This window comes from Vulpes vulpes, chromosome 1 (genome assembly GCF_048418805.1).
Source record: "Vulpes vulpes isolate BD-2025 chromosome 1, VulVul3, whole genome shotgun sequence".
Taxonomy (NCBI): domain Eukaryota; kingdom Metazoa; phylum Chordata; class Mammalia; order Carnivora; family Canidae; genus Vulpes; species Vulpes vulpes.
Window position 1 is genome coordinate 36,834,306 of NC_132780.1, and position 23,426 is coordinate 36,857,731.

A 23,426-nucleotide genomic window follows, 5' to 3' on the forward strand; every position below is an offset into this window, starting at 1 on the left:
AAGAAAGAAAGAAAAAAGTTCTACCATTTGGGACTGCAGTCACATGACAGAAGGAGAAAGAGCTTGAAAAACCCCACACTCTGGCTCTTAAATGCTTCAATCCAGAGCTGACACACTATTTCTGTAGCCCACTGGCCAAAAGTAGCCTACACGGAGACTGGGATATGCAGGAAAGTATATGCAGCATTTGACAAATTCTATGGTCTATGCTTCAGTATACATGCCACTTTGGAGTCTCATCAATGAAAAGTCCAGACAATACCCAGCTCTCTTTTTTCCTGACCCAGCTACCCTAGAAACCAAGAATTTTCAATGGTTGGAGCTACAAGATAGAAAGAGCTTGAATATCTGTGGTATCCCTGGGAAGGACTCGACTCTAGTGAGCTACCAAATTATATCTGACTTGGGTGAACAAGAAATCAACTTTTATATATTAAGCTGGTCAGATTTCAGGAGTCATTTTTTTCCTTATAAATACAGTATTTATTTGTCTTTCTTCTGTTAAGCCTGAGCCAACCACTATCCCTAGGCTGCCTGGGGATGGTATAGGAAATGGAACATATGGAGCAGACAAGACACAGGAGAAAGACGCATGGGAGGTGGAGATGGCTCTGTCATGTGGTGAAGAGGATGAGAAAGGCCACCATCAGGCAAAAAAGCCCCATGGCCTCCAAGAGGGTAACATCCTATGCCATTCTAGACGTTCTAGCTATTGCTTCAGAGAGGAGTTCCTGGCGTAACAAATGATGAGGCTCCCAAACATAGTCCAAATTCCAGCCCCAGAGCCAGCCACCCCTACCATGCATGGCTGCCCCATCCCAATGCATTTGGCTGCTGTACCCATGTCCCTTGAAATGGTGTTGGTTCAGAAGCTGTGGCTAGAAATAAATGAGGTCAGGAGATTTGCAGCTGTCAAGCCGCTGAGGCTCTCATCTGTCAGTGTCTCCCATGGTTTTAGCACCACTGCAGACAGTTTTCAGATCAAGAGCTGAGAGGTACTCCTGACAAAGAAAGGAGTAGAGGCAAACTTTGCATTCCACTGTCCATTTTCAGGGGGTGAGGGGCTGTGGCAGGGGAGCTGCTCCCCCAGTGCGAGAAGACAAGGGTTCAGGGGTCATCTTGTTATTACAATGTAGCCTATCTTATCCTGAGTAATACAATTAGATTGAAAATATCTTCTGTCTTCTGCCAACCCAGGTCATCAACTTTGCTACAAATTTTACCAGTTCTATTCTCAAATAATCCCCAGTTTTGTCAGAAACTATTGTCACAACCTTGACTCTGTAGTGATGGTCAGCTTTGCCCTGGAACTTCTGGGCTCAAGGGTCTCTGATACTTTGATTTATATATGGGAATGTGTTTTGTTTTGTTTTGTTTTGTTTTGTTTTGTGTGCTCAGGAGAAGCAAGAAAATATTTTAACCTATCAATTTATAGGTAACTCGAAATAAAAAACAGCAATATAATTAGAGCTCATTGAAACTGTTCATGCCAGATAAATGTAACAATCTGAGAAAGTTTATGACGAATGGATTTAGACTGTTTAATTTCTCTAGAATTATTGCTGGTCATGAGTTGAGAGTTCATGAGTGGAAATTTTTAGGAAGGTAATGGTTTCAAAGGTATGTTGAAACATCAGAGATCCTCTTTTTAAATAATGAGCATTAAATTAAGATTCATGTACATTTTGGATTAACTTCATTGTACTAAGCAATTAATCATGGCTTGCCCTGTCCATATTCTTCATTGCTTTTAATACCTTTAGTCACGCAGGGTGGATGAGCTTGCATTTCATCAGAAACAATTCCAAGCAAGAAAGCATCAACGACAATGACTACCTATGGCACGGCTCTGATGACAATCCTTTTAAGGTAATCTGCGGCTCCTTGAGAGATTCATTGGATTTCTTGGAGTCACCAAGATTCCATAAACAGATTAATTTTTTGTTACATGTAAAGACAACTAAATGCTTAAGTTTGGAACTTTTCCAGAAATAGCCAGTCAGATTTTAACTTTATTTTGAATATTTGCATTAAATTTAATAAAGAGGTTTCGAAGTCCTAATATGTTCCAATCATTAGGTTAGGCCCTTTGGGGGCTGGGATAGCTAAGGTAATAACATAGGCCTTTCCCTTCATGTACTCACATCATTTTTTTAGTGTATTTTTCTTTTTTATTTCTTATTTTGTTTTTATTTGTTTAGTTTTGTTTTCCATTTTTATCGTGTTGTTTAACTACATTTAAACACAGAGTTATGAGATCACGTTCTTTAGAGCCATTAAAATAAGATAGTAGAATATATATCATAAGGAAGAGAAATTTTAAGGCAACATAATTCTTATCCAGTTGAATACATAGGTTTTACAAACTATGTAGTCACTAGAATATAATATAATGAAACAGTATTTCCTTTACCACATTTTCACAATGAGTCAGTCCTGTCTTACAACCTTTCCCTTAGTCTCTGGTTGCCGGTCAAGGCGAGAGGGCCATGTCTTTCTCACTCTGGACACTGCTTCAGCTTTAGGGCTGCTCCTTGGTTTGATGACTGACTCAGAATGGCCTGGGAGATAGAGGGTTGGATACCCCAAAACGTATCCTGATTAATTCATTTGAATTGTTGCACTTGTTTGTTTTCTGGGTTAGATGAGTAGGAAAATATTTTCCAGAATCTATTCACTGAAATAATGGGAGACTCAAGTTTCTGCTAACATGAGAGTGCATTTTCTATCACTTCTCTGTATTAAACCAAAATTACACACCCGATTTTCACTTTAATGTAACTGAATCCAGAGATACTATTTGTGAGGTAAAGCTTATTCCAATTCATCACTATATATTTAATGCTCTGATAAAATTGCTGGCTTTTTCTTTTTTAAAAAAGATTTTACTTAGGGGAACCTGGTTGGCTCAGTAATTGAGTGTCTGCTTTTGGCTCAAGTCATGATCCCTGGGTCCTGAGATTTTGTCCCATATTTGGATCCCTGCAGGGAGCCTGCTTCTCCCTCTGCCTATGTATCTGCCTCTCTCTGTGTGTCTCTTATGAATAAATAATAAAATCTTTTAAAAAAAGATTTTACTTTTCTATTTATTTATTAATTTAGCATGTGAGCAGGGGGAGGAACAAAGGGAGAGGGAGGGAGAGATTCTCAAATAGGTTCCATGCTAAGCATCAGACCGACAGTGACTCAATCTTATAACTCTGAGATCATGACCTGAGTTGAAACAGAGAGTTAGATTTTCAATCAACTGAGCCACTCAGGTGCCCCAAATTGCTGGATTATTCTTATACTAGTATGCATCAACAATATGTTCACATTTATTATAAGATTCCATACACTTAATATTCGTTTATTATCTCTAATTTTCTCCCCAAGTACTTATTTATTTCAAGTGGAGTTATGCATTTAAAATACTCTGACAAGATCCCCTGAGATCACAGGTGGGACAGATATACAATAATTAAGGTCAAATAAGCAGCTATCTTTGGCAGAATGATTATTAGTTCTTTTCAATAGTTGAAACAACATGAATATATGATTCATAAATATACCAAATAGTAGTACCTTTCTGTAGTGAAAAGAACATTAAGCTTCAGAGTTTATGATTTCATGTGATTAGCATATCAGCCAGGATTCCAACAGAATAAAGGGTGGTATACTCAAACTGTATAATTGATGAGATTTTAATATTTTTTCTTTAAATATATAGGGTGAGGCTTTAGGAAGACAATGAGGGCTGCTGCTGTTTCCTGGGACCACCACCAACAAGGAGCTGTTTCTCCCCCTAGGCCAGAGGACAGAGAACAGTCATGAGAACCCAAACTGAGCACTATACAGAGAATATCATCTAACAATGACTTCCAAATCTCCCACTAGTGTTTTCCTTTGGCCAAACTCAAGAGGATGTTAGAGGGAAAGGGAACCATTGCAGAAGCCCTTATGTACGAATTTTCCAAAACACAGAGCAGGATGAAAAAGGGTAGAATGTTAATCCGGGGAAAGAGGCAAAAAGATATATACCTAGCACAACTAGTGCATATGTTTTAAAAATAAATTTAAATGGCAGGCTTGCTCTCTGGGTAAGCTGGACTCCATCTGCCCCTCCTGTCATCAAGTTTTTTGTTTGGTCTGTAGGAAGAGAGAAATACATTTTCATAATACATTTTCATAGTTGGCAGGAGGCTCTTTTTTAAAAAAAATATTTTATTTATTTATTCATTCAGAGAGAGAGAGAGAGAAAGAGAGAGAGAGAGGCAGAGGGAGAAGCAGGCTCCATGCAGGAAGCCCAATGTGGGACTCGATCCCGGGCCTCCAGGATCACACCCTGGGCGGGAGGCAGCACTAAACCACTGCGCCATTGGGGGCTGCCCCAGCAGGGGGCTCTTAAGAAGTAAAACAAATCAGAACAGGGGTGAGGTAGTGCTTATCTCCTACAAGGCTTGTTGGACTCCTTCTGAGACAACATGGAGAAGTCAGTAAGATGGACTGAGAAACCACGGGAATCCTGAGAGTTTGTAGAGCCCCGGTGATAAGATGAAGAGTTGAGATAGGTTATTCTCCTCCATCTTTGCAAGGAATCCAAGAATGTTCTGGCAAACCCAAGTTTGGAAGCTTTTGAAGCATCTGGAAACAATATTGTGGGCACTACTACTGAACTCACGGGAAAGAGTAACAATGGCACGGCTCTTCCAGATGGCTTCAGGGGCAGTGGAATAAACCACAGACAAGAGCTGGTAGGGGAAAAAAAAAAAGATCAGCACAAACGTGGTAGTATGCTGGTAATGTTTAACAACCAGCTTTCATGAGTGAAAAAAAGGCATGGATCATAGTATTTGACCCACAGCCAACATCAAGCTACCATCATAAATTTACCTAATGCAGATTTTGGAAGAGGTGTGCACAGTTGGCTCTGGTGAGCTCTGGTGGGAATATAGCTCAGCATAGCACTGGTCACAAACCTCATTTCCTGAATGTAGCTGAAAACTGACTTAACATACATGTGAAATACTTTAGGTGGCTTATACTTTCATGATCATTACATTCTACCAACCAAGTGGATAAACTGTTGTCATCACGATTTAGGAATAAAAAGAAAGTATTACTTCATTCTTTTCCCTATAGTCTGAGGTCAGTGAAATCTGAGACATCTGGGCGGCATGAATAATATGTCATAATTATAAGTTCCTGATAGTACGTTCATTGAAGAGCTCTGTGTATGTAATAAATAGGAATATAAGTAGGATGGAGCATTACAGTGTCTAATACAAGGTCATGTGGTCCTAGTCATATATTTCCTTTGCAGCTATGCAACTACCAGGTTTTTTTTTTTCTTCCAGTTTGACAGCATTATTTCTCTTTCAGGCCTGCTTCAGTGACTCTCTCTTCCCAATAGAACATAATTGCTTCCTCGGCTGAGGATTTTCCCAAGGTACCATGTGACTGCTCATGCCTGCTTTGACTCAGCAGTGACTTCTGAATTTGCATGGGTGAAGTCACATGAATTGCTCCAGTCTCATCTTCTATTTCCCGGCCCTTCCATTTCCCTCTTCACATCCACTCTTGCCTGCCTTTGTGTTCCCTCATATTATCCCCCCAGGTTCAGCTACGCCCTCTGATTCTGCAGGTTCTTGGAAGTTGCTGGTAGTCTGGCTCATGTTGGGTAAACTATGACACATGCTGCTGAGAAATTAGATTGCTGCCAAATACTAAAACAGGTATTTATCCATTTAAAAAGTTCAATGTAAGCAAAAGGTGTCTTCTGCACCATTCTGTGTCCACCTTCAACATCATTTTACCCCTCCTTGTCTCTTGCATGATCTGTAACCTAACAAGCAAGTTATTTAGCAAGTGCATGTCTTTTGAAACCTAAACTAACCTATAACCATTAAGAAAACTAAGAAAATCAACTCTTATTGGCTTTCTCCTAGTAGAATACTGATGGCTAGAAGGTATTTTAGAAACGGGTGAGCTCCCTTGTTCTCCAGAAGTCATAACACAAATTAAGTCAGCACCTCTCTGGTTAAGAAATCAGCCTTGTAGTAAAATACTATTTATATCTGATGTTTAACCTGCTCACTCTTCTGGCCAGAAGACTTGGAAAGTTAATTCATTCATTTGGCCAACAAATATTTATTCAGTGTGTACACTTTGAGAATGAAAATATGGACCAGAAATGGATTCTTCCTCAAGGGCCTACACTCTACTAGGAGAGATAAAGCAGGTTCACAAATAACAATGCTACAAGGTGAAAGGTAGAAACTCATAAGGATTAGGAAGAAAGTAAAAGAAGGGATAAAACATGCTTTCAGAGGAGTAGATATGAGGAAGAGATGTTTGAAGGATGGGGACTGTGGATATGAGCCAGCTGGAGGTGAAACACTGAGTGGGGTATTCCAGGTAGAAAGGAAATGTTGAGTCACTTAAAAGAACAGTAAACAAGCTGTTTTAATCAGATATGGTGTTCAGTATAAGGGGCACTAAAATTAGGAAGGGAAAGTGAGGTGGTGGCAAGTCTTGAATGCCTGATTAAGGTGTAAACTCATTAAGGGCATTGGATCAGAAACCTAAATGATCCAGAATTATTTAATGAGGACATTTAATCTGGTGGCAATACATAATATGTATGGAAGGTGGGGGTAGATTATATTAGGAGGCTATTGCAAATATAACAAGTCAAAAAGTATTAAGATTCTAAACTATGGCAAGCCCAGTAGGATAGAGAAGGGGATCAGATAATAATAGTAGCTTATTGATTATACTTATACATCACTGCCATGTATATACTAGGCAGTGTGCAAATATTTTTGCATGGATTATCTCATTTTAACATCACAAAAACAAGTAAGATAAAGTGGAAGAAACAGAGCTTTCTACTGTGTGGAGGGTCAGCAAGCAAAGGCTGACTTCAGTACCTTCCTGAGACAAGTGGCTGCCGAGCAAGTGCTTCTCTCCTATAAGAGGTTTCAGATTGGCTGGTAGATCAAGGGAAAGGCAAAAAAAGAACTGTGAGTTTATTCACAAGCTCAATGATTAATAAAAGGCAAAATATGTGAACACCATTTCACACAATAGATATAATCATGATTTTAATGCCTTTTTTAAAATTAAGATTTCTGAGATTTGGAGTGAACACAAAATGACAGTCTCCTCAGTAAAATGATTTGATACATTGGAGAGTCTTGGTCATCTTTACACTGAATGTCAGGAAAGATAGATAAAGAGTTTGCAAGTTATGATACCGAACAGGATGTGTTCTAATTTGAGGGGAAGAGGAATCAGTCCAAGCAGTCAGATAACAAGGTTCTTTGCTCACTGGATTATCCACAATTCATACATTTCTTTATAATTAATCATGTCAACAGAGGCAATTTGTATCCAAAATTTGGATGAAGTATGTTTAGTTCCATGAGCTTGATTTCTGTCTACATAAAGCTCTTTGCCAGTCTAATTGTATTTATAATTTATTTCTCTTAAAGGCTAATTTCATCTCAAGGAAGAATACACACACACACACATATATATGTGTATATATAATATATAAGATACATAATATAAAGTTGTAATTTATTATATATAATATATGGGATATTATATTATATATACACATACATATATACACACATACACACAGTTGTATTAGTAAACAATATTATCATACCCATTTAGAGGTTAAAGACATAGCTGAGGCTTAGTAGGTTAAATAAATTACTCCAAGTTGCGCAGTAAGATTCAAGATTTTAAGATCATTGGTTATTTACTTTTTCACTTATTTATGTCTATCACACCAATGAAAATATAATGCTGATGAAGACAGGTGAATAGATTGTTGTCCATACCTACATCTGCAGTACCCAAAATCCTGCCCAGTTGATCGCTATTGGCTGCCTAGATGAGATGCTATTGGCTGCCTAAATGGAGGCAGATGTCTGATCTCCAAGTAACTATTCTCAGCCCACTGGACTCCTTGGCTTCCCTAGGGATGATCAGAGATATCGAGGGATGAAGAGTAAGGGGGAAATTCGCAGGTCAGAGAAAAAGAGGAGGGTGGTAGATTCATGAGTGAGAGTAGGTTTAAATGAGGTAATATTAGAACATATACTAATTTGTGTTATCACAAAGTGTTTCCACCATAAGTTCATAACTTGTCCAATTCTGTAATTATGTAATTTTTGTTTCACCTTTCATCATGAACTAATGTCCAGTATTTTATTCAATTTTAAGAATTTTGTTTATTCCATTTTTTCTTACATGTATTCTTTGAAGGTTGGCTGAGTTGGGACATTAATATTTTTGTCTATATTCTGTTTCTAGGTTCTGAATACTAACTTAGCTTGGCTCCCTGGGAAGAAAATTGTCTCTATATTTCTATTACAATATGGGGTCCTGCTGCTTTAATTAATAGGTTTAGAAGTTAATTATCACTGGGTATGAATAAAACATTTGTGAAACTAACATCAAAATAATTATTCATATAGAATATAATGTAAGATTTATTTAGATGTTTATTTTAGTTTTGAAAATATGTTGAAGATTATTCTACCAAAAGTTGAATTATTTTGGAATATTTTCCGTTCTATGGCTATAAACAATTTCTCTAAATGAATTCATCCATGAAATAAGCTATAATTTTCTTAAGTCACTTACAGAGTCCCACATGCAAAAATTTCAATTTCTATTATTAAAAATTATACCAAGTGATTTCATATTCATTGTTATGCTTGACAGAAACAAAAACATAATTGTCTGCTTTTGTATATATTTACTCAAAGTATTCTTAATGTGCAAAAGAACAAGATTGTAATATCACATTTACCACTTTGTTTCTTTTTCTAAAATAGTAACTCAACTTCTGTATTTTATTCTTAGAAGTTTGAGAGCTGAATTACCACTACTGTGACAATGTTCTTTAAATGTATAATAAGATACTTAAAATATAATTTAATTTTTGAGTTGTGGATCCATAGTAAATTTTTTGTAGGTAATTAATATGTACAATTATAATCTGAAGTAAAGTTAAAATTGTGCCAGTGACAGAACTATGATTAGAAATGACTAAAGTAAGATCAATTTTGCATTACCAATATTGTGTTATATAGAACACCTTTTCAGTGACACACACTACTTAGATATGGAAACAAAAACATATAAAATCACTTTTAACCTAATAGACTATATATGAGTCTTACAATAAGTCATGTATAGAAGCAAAGAGATTTTGTCTTTTGTGATTATTTAGTGTATTTTCCCCTCTATAGACAACAATCCCTCAAATATGGCTATACCTATTATTTTATAGAATTCTAAATCCCTTGTCTGTGCAAAAACAAAAATGGAATTTAGCATATACTAAAATAAGCAATGAGATTTTAATAGTAACCAATCAACTAAGGGCTCTTCTCACTCCACTATTAATTATCCCAGATTTTTCTCATTGTTGGTTAAACTGTACCTGGTCTAGGTTGATCACTTTGTGGAGTGATCCATTTCCTCAACTTTGAAGGGCCTGTTTTCTTGACACTTGGCCCTCATCCTATGGCCATTGCTATATCATCACATTCATTATCATCATCTCCAGGTATAGAAATTTAAGATGCATCCAAAGGAATCTCGCAAGGTCCAGACATAGGTGTTTCTGCCTCCTTATAATAAAGCAAGCCTCAGTAAATGCCTCAGAGCCCCCTCTGACAAAGTATGAGTCATAGCTTCAGGTTCCAGTAGAACCTTTATGATGTCCTTTCTGGAAACCAGAATATCTAATGGAGCAAAGGCCAAAGTTGTAGAGACAAGAAGCTCACATTCTAGAAATTGTTTACTGAGAATTGAGGGTCCCAGGCCAGAGCAGGCACCATGGGTGCTGTTTCTACATGCCCTCCGGTTTGTCTTCCACTCCATGCAAGTTGCCCACAGTGTGCTCTCACTTCCAGGAGCCCACACCTATATGTCTGTCAGTATGAGTCTGCTAGGGCTGCATTAACAAAGTGCCACAGACTAGGTGGCTTAAACAAGAGAGATTTATTTTCTCATATATCTGGAGGCTGGAAATCCCAGAACAAGTCATCAGCAGGTTTGGCTTCTTCTGGGCCTTTTCTCCTTGGCTGGTAAATGGTCACTTTTTGCTGTGTCCACACATGGTCCTCCTTCTCTCTTACACATTCCTCACATACACATCCATACAGGTGTACTAATCTCTTCTTATAAGGACACCAATCCAGTTGGACCAAGAATCATGCAGATCGCCTCATTTTACCAAGCTCCTAATCATGGCTGAGTCTTTCTGATGACCAACCCCATCTAGGAACCCACCAGGAGTCCCCTCATTAGAACAGAAGATAGTGCTATCACCCAGTAATTTCCATGGGATTTAGGAGCCCTGTCTCAGGAATCAATTTCCAGAATCAAATATTAGAACAAACGATGCTCCCTAGTGCTCTTATCATAGAGGAAACAACAAAATTTTAGGAACTCTGTGCCAGGAATCCAGGACAGAAACCATATACATACGGTTTATATATATTTAAATATATATCATATGTATATAAATTATTTATTGATTTATATATATTTATCTATCCATATATATAAATTATTAATTACAATAAAATATAATATATAGATATTTTTCTTTTATTCAACATGAACTTTATTGTAAAAATAGTAGTACTATAATGAAGATTGAATTCACAGCCTTGGCAAGTCTGTCTTTCTTTCTTTCTTTCTTTCTTTCTTTCTTTCTTTCTTTTCTTTCTTTCATCTTTTTAAAGATTTTATTTATTTATTCATGAGAGACACAGAGAGAGAGAGAGGCAGAGACATAAGCAGAGAGAGAAGCAGGCTCCCTGCAGGGAGCCTGATGCGGGACTCGGTCCCAGGACCCCAGGATCATGCCCTGAGCTGAAGGCAGAAGCTCAACCACTGAGCCACCCAGGCGTCCCGCCTTGGCAAGTCTTTAATGGTAAAATCAAAAACCTGATAGAAAAGGAATGGGGCCCTAAAGCACTGAATGGGGACATACGGATGGACGTACTCAAGAACAGGGGATCCCCAGATTCCTCTGAACCTCTGGGCCTACTTTGTTTTGTTGAAGGTTAGCAGCCTTCTCCTGCCTGAAGACCGTGTAGAAACATCAACTGAGATGGATGCCTTGGAAGACAATGATTGTTCTCTTCAAAATCTGACGTACTTCCTCTCCCTTCTTCTAATTCTGTAACTAAGATCATGTTTCAGCAGAGGCTAGCTAAGGAACTACTTTCTTGCCAGAGGGGAAAAAAAAGGAATTATTCACCAAAGGAACTTTAGGACATGATTAATTGTAGTGAAAGAAATCAGGGGTTGGGAAAGCATGCCAGGAAGTAGATCTTGATAGTATTGGACTGGGGTAGGGGTTAGAGGAGGTGAAAGATAAGCTCAATAAAGGAGAGTTGGCCATATAGGAGCATTCTCCCTGCCTGACAAGGGCACCTGGAAATCATCCCAAAATGACTGCTGGGATGATTACTAGAAGCTTGTGGGGAGCAAAAGGATCATATTAAATGAAGTACAAACAACAGAACTGCCCTGGCAGTTTTGAGGAAGGGATGAAAAGGTTTAAAGGAATGAATATGCTGGAATGGTTCTATTGTATAATCCTTGAGAGTCCACCAACTGGCTGTGTTCTTGAGAAACCAGAGAACGCTGTTGGAAGGGCCAGAGAATGCTGTCATCACTAGCTCATAAGGAATATGTTAGTGATAGAGGTACTGGCATGTTTGAGCAGCTTAATGGTGGCTACAGCATGGCTGATGACAGACAATATTCTTAGGTAACTGTTGTCATTGGGAATGATAGGATTCCAGAGTAGCAGACGGCAAGGGCAATGTTAAACCATTAGGAATCTATGGTGATGACTAATGTGCAAAGGTGTTTCTAAAGGAAAAATAGGTGGACCGCCAACAAGAGCATGGTTTGATATATACAATAAAAAATTATTAAAATTGGATGAGCAGAAGCCTGATATCATTAATGCCCATGAAACATTACTTCCTCGTCCAGTTTATAAACCTGAGCACATCCTTACCCCCACAGAGAGCCCCTACAATGCCACAAGTATACACTGTAGATAGTTCTGTAATATAATTCTATATATCTTGCATATAATTTGAAATTACAAACAGCAAGTTGTCTATGAACATTCTAGTCTAGTGGCTAATGATGCTTCCCATCTCTGGAATACCTTTTTGCACCTTCTCTCTATGTGAGTGCCACTCTGTTTTAAGGCTTCAATAAAGCCTTCTCCAGTTGCCCCATCTCTTGGTTGTCACCTCTTCCTCTAAATAGCAATCCTGTTCAGTTAATATTTACTATTCTGCCTTGGTTGATTATGGAAATTTTATATATATAAAAGAAGGTCCATTTTTCCAACCTGATTCCTAGACCCTTGCAAATAGGATTAATCTTATACCTCAGAACCTATTACAATGCTCTATGTGTAACGAAATCTTAATTAGAATTTTCCATTTAGCATTTTAATTCCTTCCACTCTTTGAACTAGGAATGGATGTGTTTATCATTGCCTACAAACAAGCAATTATGCCCGTACATTTATCTTAGATTCTTGATTGGTAGAACTACTCAAAATCCTTGAAATAAACTTAGGTAGGAGAAAATATGGAGTGATTGACTTGTGTATACATGTAGATTAAATTCAGGGCTGTTTATTTTTTAAGCTGCAATTACAGGTTTTCAACACCAAATGAGTCATAGGAAAGTTAACAGCCACTGTAGAATAGATACACAGCATACAATTTAGGGATTTTTGTAACTCTGTCATCTAATTTTTCATAATGACTAAAACTTCACAATACCTATTGTAGAATCCTTCCATAAAGTACAATGCCGGTGTGGGAAATGTGACTGGCTGTTTCCTAACTGCTGAAAATTATCAAAGTGTCTTGGTCCAGAGAGACTTGAAGATGTTAGAATTGCCTTATCTGATATCAAAATGCATTAGACAATTGTAGAATTTAAGATTCTCTGGTACTGGTTATTCAAAAGATCAAAATATAGATGGAACAGAATAGAGTATCTATCTATCTATCTACACAACACACATGCACACATAAGGCTAGAGCTTATAAAATTTTCTTTGTATGTGATAAATCGCACAGGAAAAGAATTTAAAAAGAAAGAATCAAAGTGAATATGGTGTCAGAAAAAAAAAAAAAAGCTTGACTTTCCTGAGTATTTTTTTCCAAGAAGTGCCAGCCCAGCATATACCACAAATTTAAAAGAGATCATTTGCAGGATGATAAAATCTCTCCAAAGATATACTTATCCTCAATTTCTTGATTAAAATCAGACGTTGCTTCACTTGACAGGGGCCTCTACTTCCTGTCTTCTTTATCATTTGCTGGGTTACTCTGAGGGCTTGAGGGAATGGCCTTCACTTAATTGTTTCGTTATGCTGAGATGAGATACTTGGTTAAACTGCGAAGCTCACATTTCTAAATTTTCCATTCTAATAATGATGCTTTTTGTTTCTGTCTCCTTTTGAATCCTAAGGATATTAGAGCAAACTCACAAAGATGACGGCATCTCTACTTTACCACCCATCTGCTTTGGATTCTCAAAGTTCTGTAGTATAATTATCTCCTAGCAACCCACTGAGGAAGTGCCTTTAGGAGCACGTGGACTCCAAAGGAAAACATGCTGTGACAGGCCTAGAGTTCAGCCTGAGGGCTTCAATCCCATTTCCAGTGTTAAACACCACAGGGCCAGAAGCACTTGCTGTGGTCTTTCCCCCATTCCTGGCTTCCAGGAGGAGTGCTATTACTGCAGCATCCTTGGCAATTTTCCCTAACTTTTCTTCCTCCTCTTCAGAGTTTTTAATAGAATCACTTATTGTACTTCCCTCTTTCATATATATATATATATATATATATATATATATATATATATATTCCTTTGATAATATTATATATATTATATATATAATATATATATATATTCCTTTTGATAATATTATGAACATTTTTCTTGTTCTGAATGGCAACTCGTAACCGCAGTTGGGAGAAGGAATGATAAATAGTTCACTTATTTTCTTTCAGGTTCTTGAGATCTCTTCTACTCTATTTTCCTTAAGGGTCAAACTCTTACATATCTTTAAAAACGGAGTTTCAGGGATCCCTGGGTGGCGCAGCGGTTTGGCGCCTGCCTTTGGCCCAGGGCGCGATCCTGGAGACCCGGGATCGAATCCCACGTCAGGCTCCAGGTGCATGGAGCCTGCTTCTCCCTCTGCCTGTGTCTCTGCCCCTCTCTCTCTCTCTCTCTGTATGACTATCATAAATAAATAATAATAAAAAAAAAATTTAAACTTTAAAAAAAAAAAAAAAACGGAGTTTCAGGGGATCCCTGGGTGGCTCAGCAGTTTGACACCTGCCTTCGGCCCAGGGCGTGATCCTGGAGACTGGGATCAAGTCCCATGTCAGGCTTCCTGCATGGAGCCTGCTTCTCCCTCTGCCTGTGTCTCTGCCTCTCTCTGTGTGTGTCTCTCATGAATAAATAAATGAAATCTTTAAAAAAAAAACAGTTTCAGAGAACATCAAGGAAGTACAAAAAATTGGTCCACTCCCCAACATAGCTTTATTTTCATTATGAAAAAAAAATGCAAAATGGTAAAATAACCATTTCCAAATGAAAACCTTAGCTTGTCCTGTTTCAAAACTATATAAATTATTTCCTTTATATGGTCAAATGAGGAACCAGTTTTTTTCTCATTCTTACAATGTAGTCTTTAGTTCATTGGATATGAGGAAACAAATATGAATCCTCATCGAGAAAAGTCTAAGTATCAGATACTATGCTAAATTTTCTACACAGATTTTCTCCTATAATCCACTAACAACTATATGGAATACTAACTGCTATGTGTATTTTACAGATGGCATATTGAGGCACAGAGACATTACAAAACTTGTTAAAAGTTCCATAGTTAGTATCAAATCAGATTTGTTGTCTAGCAATTGGATTCCAAAATCTCTGCTGTTAGCTCTTATGTTATTTTGTGCCTCATCATCTCAACCTCCTTAAAATATATATCATCACTTTCTACATCATTTCCATGGGTACAAAAAAGTAAATGACACGATCTCTGTTTTGTAGATGAGGGAACTGATGTAAAGTCACTTGTTTAAGGACATCTCTAATAAATGACTTAAAAAGGTTAAAAATAAACACTGTGTGTGTGTGTGTGTGTGTGCATGTGTGTGTGAGAGTGTGTGTGAAACATATGGTTTCACACTCCCCTGGTTTAATTGATTTTTCTCATAAAATTTGAAGCTCACTTAACACTAAATGGTATTCAAATTCAAATTTATAAGAAAGAAGCTTGCTCTTTTTTTACCTTTATTTTTTTTAATTTAAATTCAATTTGCCAACATATAGTATAACACCCAGTGCTCATCACATCATGTGCCCTCTTTAATGCCGGGCACCCAGTTACCCCATTCCCCACCCACCTTCCCTTCAGCAACCCTCAGTTTGTTTCCCACAGTTAAAGGTCTCTCATAGTTTGTCTTCTTCTCTAATTTTTCCTACTTGGTTTCCTTCCTTTCCTTTATGGTTCCCTTTCACTATTTCTTATATTCCACATATGAATGAAACCATATGATGATTGTCCTTTTCTGATTGATTTACTTCACTCAGCATAATACCCTCCAGTTCTATTCACATTGATGTAAATAGTAGGTATTCATCCTTTATGATGGCTGAGTAATATTCCATTGTGAGCCACACTGTGGCTTCTTCCACAGTTTGACTATTGTGGACATTGCTGCTATGAACACTGGGGTGCATTTGTCCCATCATTTCACTACATATGTATCTTTAGGATAAATACCCAGTAGTGCAATTTCTAAGTCATAGGGAAGCTCTATTTTTAACTTCTTGAGGAACCCCCACACTGTTTTCCAGAGTGGCTGTACCAGTTTGCATTGCCATCAACAGTATAAGAGGGTTCCCCTTTCTCTGCATTCTCACCAACATCTGTTTTTTCCTATCTTGTTAGTTTTAACCATTCTCACCAGTGTAAAGTTGTATCTCATTGTGGTTTTGATTTGTATTTCCCCTGATGACAAATGATATGTACCTTTTTTCATGTTCCTGTTGTCCATGTCTTCTACCCACTTTTGGCTGGATTATTTTGTCGGTGTTGAGTTTGCTAAACTCTTCATAGATCTTAGACCAAGCCCTTTATCTGATATGTCATTTGCAAATAGCTTCTTCCATTCTGTAGGTTGCCTTTTAGTTTTGTTGACTGTTTCCTTTGTTGTGCAGAAGCTTTTTATCTTGATAAAGTCTCAATAGTTCATTATTGCTTTTGTTTCCCTTGCCCATAGAGACATGTCTTGCAAGAAGTTCCGGCAGCTGAGGTCAAAAGGTTGTTGCCTGTGTTCTCTAGGATTTTGATGGATTCTTGTCTCCATTTAGATCTTTTATCCATTTTGAGTTTATCTTTGTATATGGTGTAAGAGAATCATCTAGTTTCATTCTTCTGTATATGGCTTTCCAATTTTCCCAGCACCATTTATTGAAGAGACATTTTTTCCTGCTTTGTTGACCGTATAGTTATGGGCCATTTCTGGGTTCTTTCTATTCCGTTCCATTGACCTATGTGTCTGTTTTTGTGTCAGTACCACACTGTCTTGATGACCACAGCTTTGTAATATGGCTTGGAGTAAGGCATTGTGATGTCCCTGGCTTTGGTTTCTCTTTACAAAATCCGTCTGGCTATTCGGGGTCTTTTCTGGTGCCATACAAATCTTAGGATTATTTGTTCCAACTCTGTGAAGAAAGTCAATAGTATTTTGATAGGGATTGTACTGAATGTATAAATTGCTCTGGGTAGCATAGAAATTTTCACAATATTTATTCTTCCAATGCATGAGCATGGAGTGGTTTTTTTCCATCTCTTTGTGTCTTCCTCAGTTTCTTTCATAAGTGTTCTGTAGTTTTTAGAGTTCAGATTCTTTACTTCTTTGGTTAGGTTTATTCCTAGCTATCTTAGAGTTCTTGGTATAATTGTAAATGGGATTTATTCCTTAATTTCTTTTTCTTCAATCTCATTGTTAGTGTATAGGAAAGCAACTGATTTCTGTGCATTGATTTAATATCCTGCCACATTCCTGAATTGCTCTGAGTTCTAGAAATTTTGGGGTGGAGTCTTTGGGTTTTCCATTTACAGTATCATATCATCTGCAAAGAGTGAGAGTTTGACTTCTTCTTTGCCAATTTGAAGGCCTTTGATTTCTTTTTTCTTGTCTGATTGCTGAGGCTAGGACTTCCAGTACTGTGTTGAATAACAGTGGTGAGAGTGGGCATCCATCTTGTGTTTCTGACCTTAGGGGAAAAGCTCTCAGTTTTTCTCTCCCAGAATGATATTTGCTGTGGCTTTTTATAGATGGCTTTTATGATATTGAGGTATGCTTTCTTTATCCCTACACTCTGAAGAGTTTTAATCAAGAAAGGAAGCTGTATTTTGTCAAATGAGAAGGTTGCTCTTAAATAGCTTATGGCAAAGTTTTTCAAAGTACGGTCTTTAGGGAAAAATTGCCCAGAAGTTCAGTTCTAATTCTTTCACCTAGGGACTGCAAGACTTTCAGCAAGTTATTTAACCAGTCAATGTGAGGCCTCCTGTACAGTAGGATAATAGTACTATCCAGTTTGCAGACTATTAGGAGGATTATCTCTAGGAATATATGCTCCAAACTTTTTGCGCAACACTGAACAGTGTATCTGTAAGCAGTAAATGTGACCTTTGCCTTTATTACTTAAGATGGTCCTGAAACAAAATTGAGAGAACAGATGAAAGCTGATTTTGAATGGAAAATGGGATTTCTCTGTGGATGATGTTCAGGTTCTACATAAGAAGGGGTGGAAAATAAGAGGGGCACCTGGGTGCCTCAGTGGGTTAAGCGATGGACTCTTGGTTTTAAGCTAAGTCATGATCTGAGGGTCATGAGCTCAGGCTCCATGCTCAGTGCAGAGTCTGCTTGAGATTCTCTGTCTCCCTCTCTTTCACCTCTTCTCCCACCTATCTCACATGTCTCTCTCTCTCTCTCTCTCTCTCTCTAATAAATCAATCTTTTAAAAAAGAGGAAGTTTGGGAAATAGGTGAAATAGCTATGTTGGAAGCGGTTTCATTCATTTTAGCTTTAAATCTTTACCCAATGCCATTGCTTTATTCTGTAGCTTATAGATTTACTTTGTAACAACTGATTCTGTTAAACTGGATTATGATCTCTACTTTTGATCAGTTCTTTTTTTTTCCTTGCTACTTCTAGTTTTTGTCTAACATTTAAGTCTACTTTAAATTAGGAATAATTTTAAAAAACATTTCAAAACCCAATGTTTCATTAAACACTGACAAAATTCAGGTAAATTCATTACTAAATATGAGTTTTTCTCATGTTTAGTCCAGTCCCATGATCAAAATAGTAAAGGAGCAGAACAGCCTCCTCACTTACAACTCTATCAGTAATATGTAAGAGTCCTGTAATGCCCGTAAGCATTAGCTACCCTGTTGAACATCTGTGATTCACATTGCACATTGTGTAGTGAATGAAGATATTTATTTCTTAATAATCTTAAGGACTCTATTCAGGACTCTGGCCAATAGCTGGCGTGATGTTTGCATTCTGTGTGTGGTGTTGTTCTTGCCTTGGCTGACTATTATGGCCACACCTTGACAAGCCAGTTGCAGCAAGCCCCAGCATTTTTTCTCACTTGTCAAAGCAGCCTTCCATGTTGGTGACACCTGAGGAAACCATCTTCAATCCAGATGCTCTCAAGAAGTACTTTTAGACTGATACTCCCTGTATTTCTGCCTATGTCTTGCCATATGCTCAGAAAGGAGTTATGCTATCCTAGCACCAGCTGTGTGTCATATGAAAGAAGAGAGGATATTTCCTGGAATATGTCTCAATTGCATTGTTTCTCTATCTGACATTTGCTATGTGAATGACCCACTCACAGGCAAAATCATCTACCAGTGGCCCATCAGAAGTTTCTAAATCTCCTCTCATTTGAAGGTGATACACCAACCTCATGGTAGATTGTGTTTCTTTTTTTCTTTCCTAAAAGAAAGAAATCCATGGTGTCCTAAAGTTTGTTTCTTAAAAAGCATTCCTATATTTTAATCTCAGAATCTATAGAAATTTTATGTTTTTTTTTCTTTTGGTATCATCATCTTGATTTTTTAAAAATTTAATATCAGTAGCTTGAGAAAGATGAAAATCAAATAATTTGGGTTTTGTTCTTTAACAATTAGTAGAGTCTTGAAGATGGAATTTTTAGCATTTCTGCCAAATTATGTCATTCATGCCATCAATACAAGCAAAGTATCATTACATCATAAAATTTTCTAAATTTCTAGAAAGATGAATAAAACATGAATTCCAATCAGCAGTATCATCAGTAATTTAAATGCATCTCAGATACAGAGTAGCAGAGTACTCAGAAGTTCATTTAATTAGAGATCAGAGTAAACCATGGCATCTATCTATTTGACATAGTTTATGCTTTGCTATTTTTCTGGTTAGTTTGTTTTGGAGTTGGAATATAGGCATTTTATATTAGATTTTGCTGTAATCGATAGAACTTATTCTTGGCAATTTTGTAGGGGTTATAACTTACTTGAAACCAAAAATACCAAAAAATTTGTCTGAAGTGTCAGTTTATTTACTTATATTTCTGAAAAACTCTTAAGAAAATTGGAAACTAAGCATTTACTTACAGTCAATGATTTTAGTGAATAGCAGCAAAGAAATAATGAAAAAAATTTCAACAAAGGAACTGAAGAGTAAAAGGTACTTCAATGATGAAAGAATTTCTGACACAAAGTCAAAGAAAATTATGAAAAATAATAGAGTTCAGGAACAATCAACCCAGAGAAAAGAACTCAGATGGACAAAAACTATGCATGCAGAATGCCTCTGCATTGCTTTCCCTTCATTATGATGACAATGAATAAATCAAACTGTCTCATTATTTCATCACTTTGCTTTGTTTCAACTGTCAGGCATGAAAAATTACTGAGATGAGAACAAAATTTCAAAAAGAAAACTTTGAATAGTATGAACACACTGTGAGTGCTAACTCCAGGAGAGCTGGTTTTTCAAGAATCACGCCAGAAATTAAATAATGATGTAGCATTAGAAACTTATGTGTCCTTTTGAGGTTCCCACACCCTCCCAAAGAGGGGAAACAAAGTGGATGCCTATAGTTCTATGTATTCTGAAAATGGGACTATAAATAGGAGAGTTTACTAAGAGACTTTTAAGTGTTAAATGGTAGCTGTATATGGGTTCATTGTCACTAAAGTCCTCATTCCCAACTGATTTTGCGGTTTTATCATCAATCTATAATTTTGCTACCTATAATGTTTTATCAATCTATATTTAGAATTTATGTAATTTTATGCCCCTAAATATCTAGGCTAAGGTAAGCACCATGGTCTGCAATCAGATAAAAGATCTAAATTCAAGCCCTGACTCCTCTTTTTAGTAATCATTGACTTTAGCTAAATCTCAAACTTTGTTAGGCTTCAGTCTTGAAATGTGTACAACGGTAATATCACCTCCCTTATTTTTCCCACAGTATAATTGTGAGGATAGAATAAATATGTGTAAAAAAGTTTTGTAACTGCCAAAGTATTAAACTAATAAGGAGTTTTACCTCTGGCAGACATAGCAGGTAGGATTTCACTTCAGTGTCTTTGATTTAAAGACTTTGTGGTTATCTATTTGAGAAGAAAATGCTAGGAACTATTTTTTAATTTACTTCTTTATTTTAGAGAGAGAGCACGCACATGGGAGCATGCACAGGGGGAGGAGCAGAGGGAGAAGGAGAGAGAGAGAAATCTCCAGCAGACTTCCCACTGAGTATGAAGTCCAATGCAGGGTTTGATCCCAGGACTCTGAGATCATGACCTGAGTTGAAATCAAAAGTCAGTGACTTAACCAACTGAGCCACCCAGGCACCCCTAGACACTATTTAATATCCCTGCCCTTAGGATCGTTTTGTCCCAGTTTAAGAATCGGGTAGTCAGAAGATAAAGTTCCAGAAAATCAATGATATACTTAATTGGCATAGTGGCATGATTTTTGGCATGAAGATAGCTTTACCATCTATTATCTATCTATCTATCTATCTATCTATCTATCTATCTATCTACCTGTCCATCCATACACACATAAGTATATGTAGTCTGTTCAACAAAGTAGTTTGAAGCATTGTTTGAAATGTCTTATAAATGTAGCAAATTATTAATAAATAACTATTCTTAGTTTTAGTATAGTTCTCATTTTGTATATTCTAAATAAAATTGCATGGGGACACCTGGGTGGCTCAGTGGTTGAGTGTCTGCCTTTGGCTCAGGTCATGATCCTGGGACCCTGGGATGGAGTCCCACATTCGGGTCCTTGCAGGGATCCTGTTTCTCACTCTGCCTATGTCTCTGCCTCTTTCTCAGTGTCTCTCATGAATAAATTTTTTAAAATCTTTGTGTTTAAACTTTTCCAAATGCAATGCTGTCAGTTATCATTTGAACAAAGAATAATTATCATTTGGACAAAGAATAATTATCATTTATCAAATAATTATCATTTGAACCTAGAATAATTATCATTTGGACAAAAATCATTTGTGCATATATATATATATATAATAATAATAATAATAATAATAATACTGGTATCTAGGAGACTTGACATTGAGGAAATGTTACACACACACACACACACACACACACACACACACCTGTACTGCAGCAGAACAGAACCAATTCAGTTTTACAACTCAAATGATCAAACCTTGTTATAGGAGATAAAACATTTTTTTGAAGATTTTATTTATTCATGAGAGACACAGAAAGAGGCAGAGACATAGGCAGAGGGAGAAGCAGACTCCCCACAGGGAGCCAATACGGGACTCGATCCCAAGACCCCGGATCACTATCTGATCCAAAGGCAGACGCTTAACCACTGAGCCCCCCAGACATCCCTAGGAGGTAAAACATTTATACTACAGCACCATGGACCACTCAATGTATGAACCTTGGAGGATGAGAGCTGCGTGTTCTCTGAAAGTTGCCAGAGAGACATGGGGCTACTGACAGCTCTTTCTACACTCCTTGGTTTCCATTTGCCCTTTTGAGGAAAGTTCAAGCATGCCTCAGAGATCTCAGTATGTGCCAAGTATACACCAGAGGGTGGGATCTGTGGAGTTTCAGTCTTAAGCTACAAGGAGTCAGCTAGTCAGAGATAAAAACAATCAAGCCATTACTTTGCCACCAGCCCACCCAGGCAGATGCTCAGCAAAGATTTATGTTTCAGAGTCTTGGGTAGATTACAAACATTGATTGATTGTAGATGTCCTTTGTATTGTTAACAACCCAGAGCATTAAAGAAACAAAGAGGGTTAATTCAGGTTTACCACCATAGATTAAATTTCCTCCTTACTCATTCAATTTCAAATCACTCTGCACTAGCTCCATGTGAAGTATTTATTTACTCAGGAACTGATTCAAGTCAGGCAGGTATTAACAGTGCTTCTTTTATGTTTTATTTTGTTAGCTTCACCCTTAGTGTGCTCCTCCCCACCTTCCCCTACCTCCCAGTCCTGTATATATATATATATAATATATATATTATATATATATATTATATATATATAACATATATATACCTAAATATTTCTTTTCCCTCACAATGAAGTCATTCTTTTTTTTTTTTTTTTTTTACAATAAAATCATTCTAGCTCCCATTCTGATCACTAGAAATTGAATTAGTTAGCAACAGGTCCACTGTGGGTTGTTAAACAAGGAAGTCATTCTTCATTATTATCATCATATCGTTAATTAATAGGGAAGGATTTCATTTTAAAATGAAGAAAGGAAGAAAGAGGTTAGAATGCAGAACTGAACCTAGAATTAATTTCAAGAGATCAATTTTCCATATCTGTTGTTTCATCACAGAACCTGCATTATCTCATGTTGTAGTCAGTATTGGCTTACCTTTATCCTTTAAAAGCACTGCCAGGAGATTGCCTCTGGGCTACTGTCAGAGAACATTACTCGCTTATCAGTGGTGGAGAGTAAACCAGATCATCCTGTCTGATTACTTATAAATAATTCTTTGGACAAATGAACTCATTGTAATATAGAAGTAGCTCATTGTTTGTTATTCATTTAAGAAGTATTTATTAAGTGCCTACTATGTGCCAGGCATTGTGCTAGGAAATGAAACTATTAAGAAATCAAGGAACTTAGAGCCTGTTGGGGGAGATAAATACCAAATGTGCAATTACATAGATAACCACACAAGTAAGTATATATTCACACCAAGTTCATTAAAAAGAATTTCAGCACGATTTTTTTTTTGAGTGGGGTGGGGATG

At 37.1% G+C, this 23,426-nt stretch overlaps 1 pseudogene; it reads right to left on the reverse strand.

The window, feature by feature from the left end:
- Positions 1–610: 610 nt before the first annotated feature.
- The window catches only part of LOC112922065 (ATP synthase F(0) complex subunit C2, mitochondrial pseudogene), a 32,927-nt pseudogene continuing 10,111 nt past the window's right edge, over positions 611–23,426 (reverse strand).